The sequence below is a fragment of the Scyliorhinus canicula genome, chromosome 17 (assembly GCF_902713615.1).
Source record: "Scyliorhinus canicula chromosome 17, sScyCan1.1, whole genome shotgun sequence".
NCBI classification, from domain to species: domain Eukaryota; kingdom Metazoa; phylum Chordata; class Chondrichthyes; order Carcharhiniformes; family Scyliorhinidae; genus Scyliorhinus; species Scyliorhinus canicula.
The window spans coordinates 121,839,679-121,855,436 of record NC_052162.1 but is presented as its reverse complement, the minus strand read 5'-3'; the positions used below and the strand labels follow the sequence as shown (position 1 = coordinate 121,855,436).

General features: G+C 50.1%; 1 protein-coding gene across 2 annotated transcripts in view; it reads right to left on the bottom strand.

Moving 5' to 3' along the window:
• The window catches only part of LOC119951818 (zinc finger protein 239-like), a 295,099-nt gene that overhangs the window by 273,619 nt on the left and 5,722 nt on the right, over positions 1-15,758 (bottom strand). Inside the window, exon 3 of one of the 2 annotated variants that reach the window (XR_005457679.1) lies at positions 1,696-2,775. The exons of the other annotated variant lie outside the window; for it this stretch is intronic. The gene's annotated coding sequence lies outside the window, so the exon portion shown is untranslated. Of the gene's footprint in view, positions 1-1,695; positions 2,776-15,758 lie in introns of those variants that run through there. 2 annotated transcript variants of the gene reach the window in all.

Below are 15,758 nucleotides of genomic sequence, written 5' to 3'. Positions count from 1 at the left end.
AACGCATTGAGTTTCTCGGGGAGGCTGCGCTGTTGCTGAAGACTCTACTTGGCTTTACTTTGTACCCATTATGTTATTTAAGCCCTGCCACAACCAACGAGAATCCATGTCGTTAATCTGTGATTCAAGCTTAGTCTGGTATTGTCTCTTGGAGTCCGTGATGGCTTTGCGGAGGTCATACCTCGATCTTTTGATGAAGTCAGGGTCGCCTGTCTTGAACTCCTCAGACGTGGCCTTCCGTAGGGAGTGAATCTCCCGAATAAACCATGGTTTCTGGTTGGGTAACGGACATACTACCTTCTTTGACACACAATCTTCTACACACTTGCTGATGAAGTCTGTGATGGTGCTGGCAAACTCGTTTAGGTTGGCTGCTGAGTTCTTGAATATGGACCAGTCCACTGACTCCAAGCAGTCGCGGAGGAGCTCTTCCATTGCATCGACCTTCTTAATCGGATTCTCCCGCTTAAGTTTCTGCTTGTATGACGGGAGAAGGAGCACCATCTTGTGGTCCGATTTTCCGAAGTGCAGTCAGGAGATGGATCGAGAGGCGCCCTTGATGTTTGTGTAGCAGTGGTCAAGGATGTTGGGACCCTGTTGCGACAGGAAATGTTGGTGGAATTTTGGCAGGGCACTCAAGGTTGGCCTGGTTAAAGTCCCCAGCCACGATGAACAAGGCCTCCGGGTATTCTGCTTCATTATTATTTATAGCGGTTACAATTCATCAAGCGCCTTCTTCACTTCCGCCTGGGGTGGGATGTAGACCGCTGTGATGATGGCAGAAGTGAACTCTGTGGAAGGTAGTATGGACGGTACTTCACAGTCGGGTATTCCAGGTCCGGGGAGCAGTAGTTCGCCAGGGTCGCCACGACCGAGCACCAGGAGGAGTTGACGAGGAGGCAAATCCCTCCACCCATTCCAGGTTCAGTCCTGGATTGATTAACAGCAGGAATAATAGCAGAATCTAACCTGTCATCACTTGTGAACCCTTTGGTGTCTCAGCATGTTGGATGACTGAGTGAATCCCTCCCCACAGTGAAAGCAGGTCATACCTAGATCTTTTGATGAGGTCAGGGCCTCTCCCCGGTGTGAACTTGCTGGTGTTTCCGCAATGTGGATGACGTTCTAAATGTCTTTGTGAAGTGAGAGCAGTTGAACAGTTTCTCCTCAGTGTGATGGCGCTGGTGGGACATCAGTAGCCGAGAGCTTTTAAACCCACTCCCACTGTCAGAGCGTTTAAAGAGTCTCTCATTGGTGTGAGTGACATTGTGGCTCAGGAAGTGATGACCGAGTGAATCTTTTCCCAGTTGGAGAGGTGAACGGGCTCTTCCCGGTGTGACCTCGCTCGTGTTTCATCAGGTTGGATGAGGTTCTAAAGCTCTTTGTGCAGTGAGAGCAGCTGAACGGTCTCTCCTCAGAGTGAACGCGCTGGTGGGATATCAGTAGCCGAGAGCTTTTGAAACCCCTCCTGCAGTCAGAGCATTTAACGGGCCTGCTCTTGGTGTGAGTGACATTGTGTTTCCGCAGGCTGGATAATTCAGTGAATCCCTTATCACACACAGTACAGATGAATGGCTTCTCCCCGGTGTGAACTCGCTGGTGTGTCCGCAGGTTGGATAACCGAGTGAATCCCTTATCACACACAGTGCAGATGAATGGCCTCTCCCCAGTGTGAACACGTTCGTGTCTCCGCAGGTTGCCAATCTCACTGAATCCCTTTTCACACTGAGAGCAGGTGAAAGGCCTCTCCCCGGTGTGAACTCGTTCATGTCTCCGCAGGTTGCCAATCTCACTGAATCCCTTTTCACACTGAGAGCAGGTGACAGGCCTCTCCCCGGTGTGAACTCGTTCGTGTTTCCGCAGGTTGCCAATGTCAGTGAATCCCATATCACACAGAGCAGGTGAAAGGTCTCTCCCGAGTGTGAACTCGTTCGTGTCTCCGCAGATTGCCAATGTTAGTGAATCTCTTTTCACACTGAGAGCAGGTGAAAGGTCTCTCCCCAGTGTGAACTCGTTCGTGTTTCCGCAGGTTGCCAATGTCAGTAAATCTCTTTTCACACAGAGCAGGTGAAAGGCCTCTCTCCAGTGTGAACACGTTCGTGTCTCCGCAAGCTGCCAATGTCAGCGAATCCCTTTTCGCACTGAGTGCAGATGAATGGCCTCTCCCCCGTGTGAACGCGTTCGTGTCTCCGCAGGCTGCCAATGTCAGTGAATCCCTTTTTACACTGAGAGCAGGTGAAAGGCCTCTCTCCAGTGTGAACTCGTGCGTGTTTCCGCAGGCTGCCAATGTCAGTGAATCCCTTCCCACAGTCAGAGCAGGTGAAAGGCCTCTCCCCAGTGTGAATGCGTTGATGCCTTTTCAGCTCGTACGGGCCTTTGAATCCCTTCCCACAATCCTCACATTTCCATGGTTTCTCCATGGTCTGGGTGATCTGGTGTCTCACCACGTTGGACGATCAGTTGAAGCTTCGTCCACACACAGAACACCTATACAGTCTCTCACTGCTGTGAATGGTGTGATGTTTTTTCAGGCTGTGTAACTGGTTAAAGCTCTTTCCGCAGTCAGTGCTCTGTAACAATCTCACACGGGTGTGTGTGTCTCGGTGCTTTTCCAGACACACTGATGTTTAAAATCTCTTGAAGCAGACAGAATAGCCAAACTTTTCTCCTTCTCGATTCAAAGGCAGATGATCCCAAGACTCGAGTGACTCAGTCAGTTCTTGACCGGATATTTACTTTGAGATATCGGCCTCAAACTCCTCTCGTTCGAACTTCCTGCAATCAGATTTTACAATAGTAATCATAGTTAGTACAGGATAGAAACTCAGAACAGACAATTCTAGTTTCCATCGAACATTCTTCCTCTGTCTTTCCCTGAAATGCTCTGAATCTCCATCCCACACACTCTCCCTCCATTCTCACTCTGCTGTATCTAATATTCACCCTCCCAATTCTCCTGAAGGTGCTGATTCAGGCTGATTGACAGATCCAAGCTCACTGCTTCCTGTCCTGGACACAGAGACCTGAAAACCTTCATGCAGCTGCCAGACAGATATATGTCTATATTACTGGATGAAAAATGTGTGTAATATACGGACTGTATTCACTTACTTTCCCTCTCAATTTTCCTGAAGGTGCTGATCAACAAATCTAAACTCACTAAAACCTGTACAAGAGGAGAAAATCTCCATATAAGGACATTTACTGATTAGAGATGAGGAAATCTGAGGAAGAATTTTATTTAGTCATGGAGTGGACATGACAGGGAACTCACTGCCCACAAGGGTTGTGGAAGTCAAGGTGATCAATAATTTAAAATTAAATAGGATGGTCACTTGAAGAAAATAAACTTGCAGGGGAACAGGGATATCGAGGGGGAATGGGACTGACTGGATTGCTGTACAGAGAGTCAGCATTGACTTGAGTTCCCAAATGGATTCTGTCAGTGCTGCAATGACTGTCTGACTGGAAATATATAATGTGGGTACAGTACGATATTACAAAACTAGAACTAATAATACATGTATTTCATTACAGAACCATCAATAATATATATAATACATACCATATAACACTAGACATATCTCTGTCCATTCTTAAATGTTTAAGAATTAATTTACAGGATGTGGACAATGCTGGTTAGGCCAGCATTTATTGCCCATCCCCAGTTACCCTTCCGAAGTAGTGGTGAGTTGCCTTCTTGAACTTCTGCAGTCCTTGAGGTGTAGATACATCCCCTGTGCTGGTTTTTAAATTTTTAAAAATCAATTTAAAGTACCCAATTAATTTTTTTCCAATTAAGGGGCAATTTAACGAGGCCAATCCACCTACCCTACACATCTTTGGGTTGTGGGGGCAAAACCCACGCAAACACAGGGAGTGTGTGCAAACTACACACGGACAGTGACCCAGAGCCGGGATTGAGCCTGGGACCTCTGTGCCGTGAGGCAGCAGCGCTTACCACTGCTCCACCATGCTGCCCTACATCCCCTGTGCTGTTAGGGAGGGAATTCCAGGATCCCTGGAGGTTTGGGAGGCCGAGGGCTCGGGAGTACTCTTTTTTCTCCCACGTACACAGGGTTTATTCCCGCATTGATTTTTTTGTCCTGGGTAGGGGGCTGGTCCCGAGGGTGGAGGATGCCGAATATTCGGCCATAGCAATTTCGGACCATGCTCCGCATTGGGTGGATCTGGAGATGGGGGAGGTGCTGGACCAGCGCCCGCTTTGGCGTCTGGACATGGGGCTGTTGGCTGATGAGGAGGTGTGCAGGAGGGTCCGGAGATGTATTGAGAGGTACCTCGAGGCCAATGATACTGGGGAGGTCCGGGTGGGGATGGTGTGGGAGGCTCTGAAGGCAGTGATTAGGGGGGAGCTGATCTCCATCCGAGCCCATAGAGAGAGGGGGAAAGAGGAGGGGGAGGTAGAGACTGGTGGGGGGAGCTGCTGAGTGTGGATAGGAGGTATGCGGAGACCCCGGAGGAGGGACTGTTGGGGGAGCGGCGTAGCCTGCAGGCCAAGTTTGATTTATTGACCACCAGAAAGGCGGAGACACAGTGGAGGAAGGCGCAGGGAGTGGTCTATGAATATGGAGAGCAGGATGCTGGCGCATCAGCTTCTCAAGTGGGACGCAGCTAGGGAGATTGGTGGAGTGAAGGATAGGGGTGGGAATGTGGTGTGGCAGGGGGCAGAGGTCAATGGGTCTTTAGGGACTTCTACAGGGAACTGTACCGGTCGGAGCCGCCGGTGGTGGGGGGAGGGAATGGAGAGCTTTTTGAACAGGCTACGATTTCCAAGGGTGCAGGAGGAGTAGGTGGAGGGACTGGGGGCGCCGATCGAGTTGGAGGAGCTGGTCAGAGGGATTGGCCACATGCAGTCGGGGAAGGCACCGGGATCGGATGGGTTCCCGGTTGAATTTTATGAAAAATACGCGGACCTGTTGGGCCCCCTGTTGGTTCGGACCTTTAACAAGGCATGGGAGGGGGGAGTTTTGCCCCCGACGATGTCACGGGCGCTGATTTCCCTGATCCTGAAGCGAGATAAGGACCCCTTGCAGTGTGGATCATATAGGTCAATTTCACTGCTGAATGTGGATGGCAAGTTGCTGGCGAAGATCTTGGCCACTAGAATAGAGGACTGGGTGCCGAGGGTGGTACATGAAGATCAGACGGGTTTTGTGAAGGGGAGGCAGCTGAACACTAACGTGCAAAGGCTGCTAAATGTGATAATGATGCCGGCGGCAGAAGGAGAGGCGGAGATTGTGGTGGCATTGGATGTAAGGCCTTCGATAGGGTTGAGTGGGGGTACTTGTGGGAGGTGTTAGAGAGGTTCGGGTTCGGGGAGGGATTTATTAAATGGGTGAGATTGCTGTACGAGGCCCCGATGGCGAGTGTAGCGACAAATGGGAGGAGGTCCGAGTACTTCAGGCTCCACCGTGGGAGGAGGCAGGGGTGCCCCCTGTCCCCCTTGCTTTTTGCGTTGGCAATTGAGCCTCTGGCCATGGCGCTCAGAGAGTCGGGGAGGTGGAGGGGTCTGGTGCAGGGTGGGGAGGAGCACCGAGTGTCGCTTTATGCAGATGACTTGCTGCTGTATGTGGCAGACCCGGTGGGGGGAATGCCGGAGGTGATGGAGATTCTTGCTGAGTTTGGGAGTTTCTCGGGCTATAAGCTGAACCCGGGCAAGAGTGAGCTGTTTGTTGTACACCCGGGAGATCAGGAGGAGGGGATTGGTAGGCTCCCGCTAAAAAGGGCAGTGAGGAGTTTTAGGTACCTGGGGGTTCAGGTGGCTAGGAGTTGGGGGACTTTGCATAAGCTTAATTTTACTAGGTTGGTGGAGCAGATGGAGGAGGAGTTTAAAAGGTGGGACATGCTGCCGCTGTCGTTGGCGGGTAGAGTACAGTCCGTTAAAATGACGGTGCTCCCGAGGTTTTTGTTTTTGTTTCAGTGCCTCCCCATTTTCATTCCGAGGGCCTTTTCTAGGAGGGTGAACAGCAGCATCATGGGATTTGTTTGGGCGCACTGGACTCCGAGGGTGAGGAGGGTCTTTTTGGAGCAGGGCAGGGATAGAGGGGGGGCTGGCGCTGCCCAACCTCTCTGGGTACTATTGGGCGGCTAATGTCTCGATGGTACGCAAGTGGGTAATGGATGGGGAGGGGGCAGCACGGAAACGGATGGAGATGGCGTCCTGTGGAGGCACGAGCCTGAAGGTACTGGTAAAGGTGCCATTGCCGCTCCCTCCAACGAGGTACACTACGAGCCCGGTGGTGGTGGCTACCCTCAAAATTTGGGGGCAGTGGAGGTGACACAGGGGGGGAAGTGGGGGGCTCGGTGGAGGCCGCGCTGCGGGGGAACCACCAGTTTGTCCCAGGGAACATTGATGGCGGGTTCCTGGGGTGGCACAGGGCGGGCATCAGAAAGTTGGGAAACCTGTTCATTGACGGGAGGTTTGCAAGCCTGGGTGAGCTGGAGAAGTTTGAGCTTCCCCCGGGGAATATGTTCAGGTACCTTCAGGTCAAGGCGTTTGCTAGGTGGCAGGTGGAGGGGTTCCCTTCGCTGCCCCCGCGGGGGGGTAAGGGATAGGGTGCTCTCGGGGGTGTGGGTCGGGGATCGGAAGGTGTCTGACATCTACCAGGTGATGCAGGAGGTGGAGGAGGCGTCGGTAGAGGAGCTGAAGGCTAAGTGGGAAGTGGAGCTGGGGGAGCAGATTGAGGAGGGGACATGGGCGGACGCCCTGGAGAGGGTGAACTCCTCCTCTTCATGTGCGAGGCTTAGTCTCATCCAGTTCAAGGTACTGCACAGGGCTCATGTGTCCGGGACGAGGATGAGCAGGTTTTATGGGGATGAGGACAGGTGCACTAGGTGTTCGGGGAGCCCAGCGAACCATGCTCATATGTTTTGGGCAGATGATGGGCAGAAAAATTACTTATTGTCACAAGTATGCTTCAAATGAAGTTACTGTGAAAAGCCCCTAGTCGCCACATTCCGGTGCCTGTTCGGGGAAGCTGGTACGGGAATTGAACCGTGCTGCTGGCCTGCCGTGGTCTCTTTAAAAGCCAGCGATTTAGCCCAGTGTGCTAAGATACTGCCCTGAGGAACTCCTGCAGTGATGTCCTGGAGCTAAGATGATTGACCTCCAATCACCATAACCATCTTCCTTTGTGCCAGGTATGACTCCAACCAGCGGAGAATTATCCCCCGATTCCCATAGACTCCAGTTTAGCTGCAGCTCCTTGATGCCATACTCAGTCAAATGCTGCCTTGATGTCAAGGGCAGTCACTCTCACCTCACTTCTGGCATTCTGCTCTTTCGTCCAAGTTTGAACCAAGGCTGTAATGAGGTCAGGAGCTGAGTGACCCTGGTGGAACCCAAACTGAGCATCCAGGAGCAGGTTATCGCAGAATAAGTGCCACTTAATAGGACCTTTGATGACTCCTTCCATCACTTTGCTGATGATGGAGAGTATTCCTACAGAGAAGTAATTGGCTGAGTTGGATTTGGCCTGTTTACGGACCCCTTAAATAAATATCAGCCATCTCCTGGGGAAACCAGCCCTTTAATTATGAACATTCGAAAAGAGACCATCCTTTTAGCCAGACAAATAAATGTGTCAAGCTGAGGGAGCAAAGGATGCCAATGTGTTTAAGAGAGAGAGAGACCTGGGCCAAGCTTTCCAAAGTCTGCACCCTCCCTGGATTCACTTCCTTTCCCTTCAGTTGCTGCAAGTGACCAATTGAAGGTGAGAATGAGAAAATAAATGGAAAGGGGGAGAAAAGAAAGTGTTTTACTCACAGATGTTGGAGACAGGAGGAAGGTTTAGGCTATGTGCAGCTGATGCTCATTCAGGGTTGGAGGAACAACAGCTTTGCTCGGCACAAACCTCCATGTCAAGCTTCCGCATTGAGACAATGGGGGAGTTCTGATTGGCGGAGGGGCAGAGTCTTTCCGGACCTCCAATCTTCCCATTGGTCAACATCTGAGAGGTGAGGTCAGCGGGTGTGAGCTCCACTGCTGCGCATGCGTAGCGTCTCCCCTTCCCTCAGACACGCGCAGTCCCGGGTCAGGGGAACTGTCAGCTGGTTGCCTGGATGTGCTGGGGGAGGGAGATAATAGGGTGGGGGTGGGGGCGGGGCACGCGTGTCGGCGTGTGCGACCTAATGCAGTCACGTCACCGCGGAGCGGATGGATTCCTATAGGCTGATTTAGAGAATGAGTTTGTGATGTCACAATGTGGTTGGACAATGAGTTTCAGTCTAAAACTTCCTCCTCTGGGCAACATCTAGGAGCAAATCAATGTCTCCCCCTTTCAGAAGGTCATAAGATATAGGAGCAGAATTAGGCCATTTGGCCCATCGAGTCTGCTCTGCCATTCGATGATGGCTGATTTCATCCTGGCCTTTTCTCCACCGTTCTGAGAGGTCTCCATAACCCTTCAACCCGATTAAAAATCTGTCTAACTCTTCCCTAAATTTACTCACTGTCACAGCTCCACCGCACTCTGGGGTAGTGAATTCCACAGATTCACAGCCCTTGGGAGAAGCAGTTTCTCCTGAACTTTGTTTTGAATAGGGCAGCACTGTGGCCCAGTGGTTAGCACTGCTGTCTACGGCGCTGAGGACCTGGGTTCGATCCCTGCCCTGGGTCACTGTCTGTGTGCAATTGCACTTTCTCCCAGGTACCATGGTCGGCGCAGGCTTGGAGGGCCGAAGGGCCTGTTCCTGTGCTGTATTGTTCTATGTTTTTTATTGTTTTTTAAATTTAGAGTACCCAATTCATCTTTTCCAATTAAGGGGCAATCTAGCATGTTCAATCCACCTACCCTGCACATCTTTTGTGTTGAGGGGGTGACACCCACGCAAACACGGGGAGAATGTGCAAACTCCCACAGACAGTGACCCAGAGCTGGGATTGAACCTGGGACCTCGGTGCCGTGAGACTGCAGTGCTGCCACTGCACCACCGTGCTCTTGTATTGTTCTATGTTCACCTCTTTCGGGACTCGTGGGAGGAAACTGGAGCACCCGGAGGGAACCCACGAAGACACGGGGAGAACGTGCAGACTCCGCACAGACAGTGACCCAAGCCGGTAATCAAACCTGGGACCCTGGTGCTATGAAGAAACAGTGCTAACCACTGTGCTACTGTATCACCCCAATATGATCCCACTAGTATTGCAGCAAGGTGGATGGCTGTATGAATCCCTTCCCACAATCAGATGAATGGCTTCTCCCCAGTGTGAATTTGCTGGTGTACAGTGAGTTGAGATGATCACCTGAACCCAGTCCCACAGTGAGAGCACCTGAATGGTCTCTCATCAGTGTGAATATGTTGATGGGACTTCAGCTCCCAGGAGCCTTCATAGCATTTAACATAGTCTGTGCATTTAAAAGGTCTCTCATCAGTGTGAACATGTTAATGGCACGTCCGTTTTCCTGAGCTTTTAAAGCCCTTCCCACAGTCCAGACATTTAAAAGGTATTTTGTCAGTGTGAACTCGCTGGTGTCTCAGCAGAGTGAATATATGAGTGAGTCCCTTCCCACACTCAGTGCAGGCAAATGGTCTCTCCCGGGTGTGAACTCGCTGGTGTGTCAGTCGGTTGGATGAATGAGTAAATTCTTTTCCACACACACAGCAGGTGAACAGCTTCTCTGCAGTGTGATCCTGCTGTTGTGTCAGCAAGTTTGATGACCAAGTAGATCCCTTCCCACACACGGAGCAGATGAATGGTCTCTCCCCAGTGTGAGTGCTTCGATGAGTTTCCAGCTCAGACGGGAAACCAAATGCCGCTCACAATCCCCACATTTCCACGGTTTCACGCCAGTGTGAATGCGCTTGTGTCTTGACAGGCCAGAAAATTGGCTGAAACCTCGTCCACGCACACAACACATGTATGGTCCCTCTCCACTGTGAACAGTGTTTTTTTCTTCCATGTGAATTGATGGAATTCCCTGCCCAGTGCTCCATGTGTGGTAAATAATTTAATCTATTGTTCAACCTTCGCACACACCAGCGAATTCACACTGGAGAGCAACCATTCATCTGGTCTGTGTGTATGAAGGGATTCAGCAGTTCATCACACCTGCTGAAACACAAACATGGTCACACTGGGGAAAGACCGTTCATCTGCTTCAAGTGTGGGAAGAGATTTACTAATTCTCCTGACCTTCTAACACACCAGCGAGTTCACACCGGGGAGAGGCCTTTCAACTGCTCCATGTGTGGGAAGAGATTCACAGTCACAAAACCTAATGAGACACAGGCGTGTTCACAAATAACTTTTGGAAGTAGATTCAGCTGAACGGATTATCTCAGTGTCAATGACAAAGAAATCAATGAGCCCCTTGCACTTGTTTGAAGTCAGGAGAGAGATTTAAGAAGATGATCATGAAGAACAGATTCTGGGTTGTCCTTACTTCCAGGAACAATCCAGAAATAGTGTTCAGTTTAGGCAGAGGAGAGCAGGGCCAGGTAAAGCTGGATGTGTTGCTGCTGCCTCTGGTAATCAACAGTTCAACCAGTTGATAAGACTGCATCCAAGTGAAAAGGGAATTGGTAAGAGTGAGAAAATGGGCAGCAAATGATCTCAAGTTTACAGATGATAAAAGTTGGGATGCTAGTCAGGAATATGTTAGAATCATCAAGTTTAAAGATAACAGTTGCATAGATGTTGGTTTCAGAGCAGACACAATGCGTTGAGGGCTAGGTCGGGCAATATTATTGAGCTGATATAAACAGTCTTAGTGATGGTGCAAATATGTAGTCAAAAGCTCATCTTCTGGTCAAATATGACATTGAAATCTGCATTAGTCGCACACAGTGCGTGTACCACCTCCAAGATGCACTGCAGCAACTCATCAAGGCTCTTTAGACAGTACTTTTCAACCCGTGACCACCTCATACGACAAGAACAGCAGACAGATGAGAACACCATCACCTGCAGGTTCCCTTCCAAGCCACACAACATCCTGACTTGGAACTATGTCACTGTTCCTTCACTGTTGTTGGGTGAAAATCCTGGAACTCCCACCCTGGCTACGCTGTGGCTCAACCTACACATCATGTATTACAGCGGTTTGAGAAGACAACTCGCCACCATCTTCTTGAGGGCAATTAGGAATGGGCAATGATTTCTCCCAGCAACATCCACTCCCTGTGAAAGGATAAAATAAACACAGTTGCCAGGGAGGTGGATGGTGACTAGAGAATGGAGTTTGTAGCAGGGCCAGAAGACAATGGCTTATATCTCTTTTTTAAAAATAAATTTAGAGTTCCCAATTATTATTTTTCAGTTTAGCGTGGCCAATCCACCTACGCTGCACATCTTTGGGTTGTGGGGCTGAAACCCACGCAGACACTGGGAGAATGTGCAAACTCAATGACTTCACTATTTCCAATGTTTAATTGGAGGAAATGTCTGTTCACCCAATTCTGGATGTCAGACAAGTCAGGAAGATGTGTGAATTGGAGGTGGTGGTTTTCATATACACCTCTTACTTTGGGGAAGTTGTGGGTTTGAGATTCTGTCAAAGTTATTGTTCAAGTTGTAGTTGTATAAAATCTGTCTCCTTCACCTCCTGTCTCTCCACTTCTATTTGTCCCCTTCTGCTCCCAAAGTGTCCAGAGTCTAGTGTAGGCCCACTGACCCAGGGTGACCGGCCGCCACCTTGGTAGAAACAAAGTAGAAACTTGGTAGAAGCGGCGCATGTGCGGCCATTTTGGTGAGGGAACAGGAAGTGGAGGCTTCAGGGTCCAAGTGACCAGGAGAAAAATCATTTGAACCCTGGACCAGCTCTACCCTCCCATCCAATAATTTTAATATTCAAACATATTTTTCTGTTGATATTTTTGAAATACTCTCGCACTGCCCACTGCAAAGCCTTCATTGAACTACCTGTATCATAATGGCAGTTGAGAAAAACTCAGTGAGTTCCAGGATCTGCCTGAAAGGCAGTGCGATATGACATACTAATTAATTTTAAAAGAGAGCTGGATAGTTACCTGAGGATGAGAAGGTGCATGGCTAGGGACATGAACGGGAATGAGGCACTGAACAAGTCAGTTCTTTCTAAAAGTCAGCACAGGAAAGATGGGCTGAACAATCCCCACCACCCCCTCTTGTGGAAAGCACCTCTACAATTCTCGGAACCTGAATGGAACCAAAATAAAATCCGATATCGTTATTGGTCATTTTACTAAATGTAAAGAGTACACTGTCCATCAAGAGCCACTTAAGAGCAGAATAAATAGGATCAGTTGTTGGACATAGAGCCTGCTCCACTTTTTCTCCTTGTCGCCATTTTCCTTCTTTCCCTCTGTATCCAATAATCTGTTGAATTCAGTCTTGAATATACTCAGCGACTGAGCATCCACAGCCTTCAAGGGTGTTGAATTCCAATTGACAAACTTGAATGAAGAAACGCCTCATCTTATTCACATGTCGCCATTAACATCTCAAGATGTTTTATCGGAAGATAGGCAGACAGTGATTCCAACAAATAGTTGTTTGTGGTTCATTGCAGTTCCTTGACAAGGTATCGGCTTTATTCTGAGTGTTGTGAAGGCTGAGCTGACTTTGCTGGTACGCCTGCTTTCCAGAGATGATCAGACAAGAGTAATGCTGCTGGGCTCAACGCTTTTTCATCAACAATGATTCAGCCTCTGCAGGAAATTGAGAAAAGAGGCAGCATTGCTCTTCGGCCACACAGGATAGTACTGGTTAGATTCAATGTCTTTATCCAGAGGGTGTGGAACTTGCTGCCACAGGGACTGGTTGAGGAAAACAGCATGAATGCACTTAGCAAGTTGCAGACACAAGAGAGAAAGGAATAGAAAGACCTGCTGACAGAGAGAAGCGATAGGCTCATGGGGAATATATACACTGACACTGGGTACAATGACCTGTTTTTGTGCTGTCTATTGAGTTTCATTCTACTTTGATGCTTTTTACAGGGTATTAGAATGGAAAGACTTACAGACAGCAAACTCAAGGTTTGAGAGCCTTTTGATTTATCAGGATATGAATATCATCGGCCCCTGAATGTGGAAGGAGAAATGTTTGTCTTCTATCTGTGGGAAGGTCAGTGTGACTGGAAAAAGCACCGAGACACATACATACGCAAGTGAATGTGTTCCAGCGAGCTGACTGTGAAAAGAGCCTTAACCAGTTAAGAAAAACTGCCTGAAAAAACATCACATTATTCACAGTGGGGAGAAACTGTACACAATGTTCTGTGTGTGAATGAGGCTCCAATCTGGAGAGACACAAGGTCATCGGCACCATGGAGAAACGGTGGAAATGTGGAGACTGTGGGAAGGGATTCAAATCTCCATCCCTGCTGGAAGCTCATCAACGCAGTCACACTGGGGAGAGACCGTTCACCTGCTGCCTGTGTGGAAAGGGATTTACTCAGTCAGCACACCCTGTGAAACATCAACTTGTGCACAGTAATAAGAGATCTTTTAAATGTTCTGACTGTGAGAAGAGCTTCAAAAGTGAAATGGATCTGCTGAGACACCAGCGAGTTCACACCGGAAAGAGGCCATTCACCTGCTCCGAGTGTGGGAAGGGATTCACTCAGTCAGCCAACCTGCTCACACACCAGCAGGTTCACACTGGGGAGAGGCTGTTCCCTTGCTCTGTGTGTGGGGAAAGATTTAATAATTTATCTAACCGTCAGAGACACCAGAGAGTTCACACTGGAGGGAGGTCGTTCACCTGCTCCGAGTGTGGGAAGAGATTCCTTCACTTATGGAACCTTGCTGCACACCAACTTGTTCACAGTGATCAGAAACCTTTTAAATGTTCTGTGAGAAGAGCTATAAAACTACATCTGACCTCCTGAAACACCAACACACTCACACTGGGGAAGTGGCCGTTCATCTGCTCTGTGTGTGGGAAGAGATTCACTTGGTCATCCCACATACTGAGACACCAGAGACTTTACAAGTGACTGCAGGGGTTGGATTCTGCTGTTATTACTGCTGGTAATCACATCCAGGACTGAACCATGTTCATTCTGACAGCTGGAGTTTGTTTCTGCTGATAATAATCCCTGTAACCAGTTGGAGTTTAATATTTTGGTATTTGTCAAATGGGGGTCCTTATCCCTCTTTAAGATTAAATAGAGAACAGCGCCCGCGACATCATCGGGGGCAAAGTCCCCCCTTCCCACGCTTCATTAAGTGTCCGCACCAGTAAGGGGCACACTAGGTCCACAAACTTTTTATAAAATTCCACCGGGAACCCATCCAGCCCCGGTGCCTTCCCTGACTGCATCTGCCCGATCCCCTCAACTAGCTCCTCCAGCTCAATCGGCGCACCCAACCCCTCCACCGGCTCCTCCTGCACCTTCGGGAAAGAAAGCCCGTCGAGGAACCTCTTCATTCCCCTCCTCTCCCCCATTGGCTCCGACAGGTACAGTTCCCCGTAAAAGTCCTTGAAGACCTCATTCACCTCTACCCCCTTCTGCACCACATTCCCACTCTTGTCTCTCACTCCAGCAGTTTCCTTAGCCACATCCTGCTTGCGGAGCTGGTGAGCCAGCATCCTACTCGCCTTTTCACCATGTTCGTACACTGCCCCTTGTGCCTTCCTCCACTGTGCCGCCACCTTTCTAGTGGTCAGCAAATCAAATTTAGCCTGCAGGCTGCACCTCTCCCCCAACAGTCCCTCCTCTGGTGCCTCTGCATGCCTCCTGTCTACCTCCAGCATCCTTCCCACCAGTCTATCCCTCTCACTCCTCTCGCTCCTCTCCCTGTGTGCCCGGATGGATATCAGCTCCCCACGAATCACTGCTTTCAGGGCTTCCCAGACCACCCCCACCTGAACCTCCCCCGTATCATTCACCTCGAGGTACCCCTCAATACTTGCCCGGACCCTCCTACACACCTCCTCCTCCGCCACAATCCCACATCCAACCGCCACAACGGGCGCTGGTCCCGCACCTCCCCCATCTCCAACTCTATCCAATGCGGAGCGTGGTCGGAGATTGCAATGGCCGAATACTCGGCCTCCTCCACTCTCGGAATCAGTCCCCTACTCACCACGAAGAAGTCTATCCGAGAGTAGACCCTATGTACGTGGGAGAAGAAAGAGTACTCCCGTGCCCTCGGCCTCACAAACCTCCATGGATCCACCCCACCCATCTGGTCCATAAACCCTCTCAGTACCTTGGCCGCCGCCGGCCTCCTACCCGTCCTAGAGCTGGACCGATCCAGTGAAGGATCTAACACCGTATTGAAGTCCCCCCCCCCATGATCAGACCTCCCGCCTCTAGATCCGGGACCCGTCCCAACATACGCCTCATAAAGCCCGCATCATCCCAATTTGGGGCATACACACTAGCAAGTACCACCTTCTCTCCTTGTAGCCTGCCCCTAACCATAACATACCTACCCCCCTTATCTGCCACCACCTCCGATGCCTCAAACGACACATTTTTCCCCACCAGAATCACCACTCCCCGGTTCTTCACATCCAACCCAGAGTGGAAAACCTGCCCCACCCATCCCTTCCTCAGACAGACCTAGTCCGCCACCTTCAGGTGGGTCTCCTGAAGCATTGCCACATCTGCCTTTAGCCCCCTCAGATGAGCAAGTACCCTCGACTGCTTCACCGGCCCATTCAATCCTCTCGCATTCCAGGTGACCAACCGGATCAGAGGGCGTCCCGCCCCCCTCGACTAGCCATAGCCCGTCGACTGCCATGACCAAAGTTAACATGTCCAGTTTGATACCAGTGTAGCGTTACAAGTCGCAACCCTTTG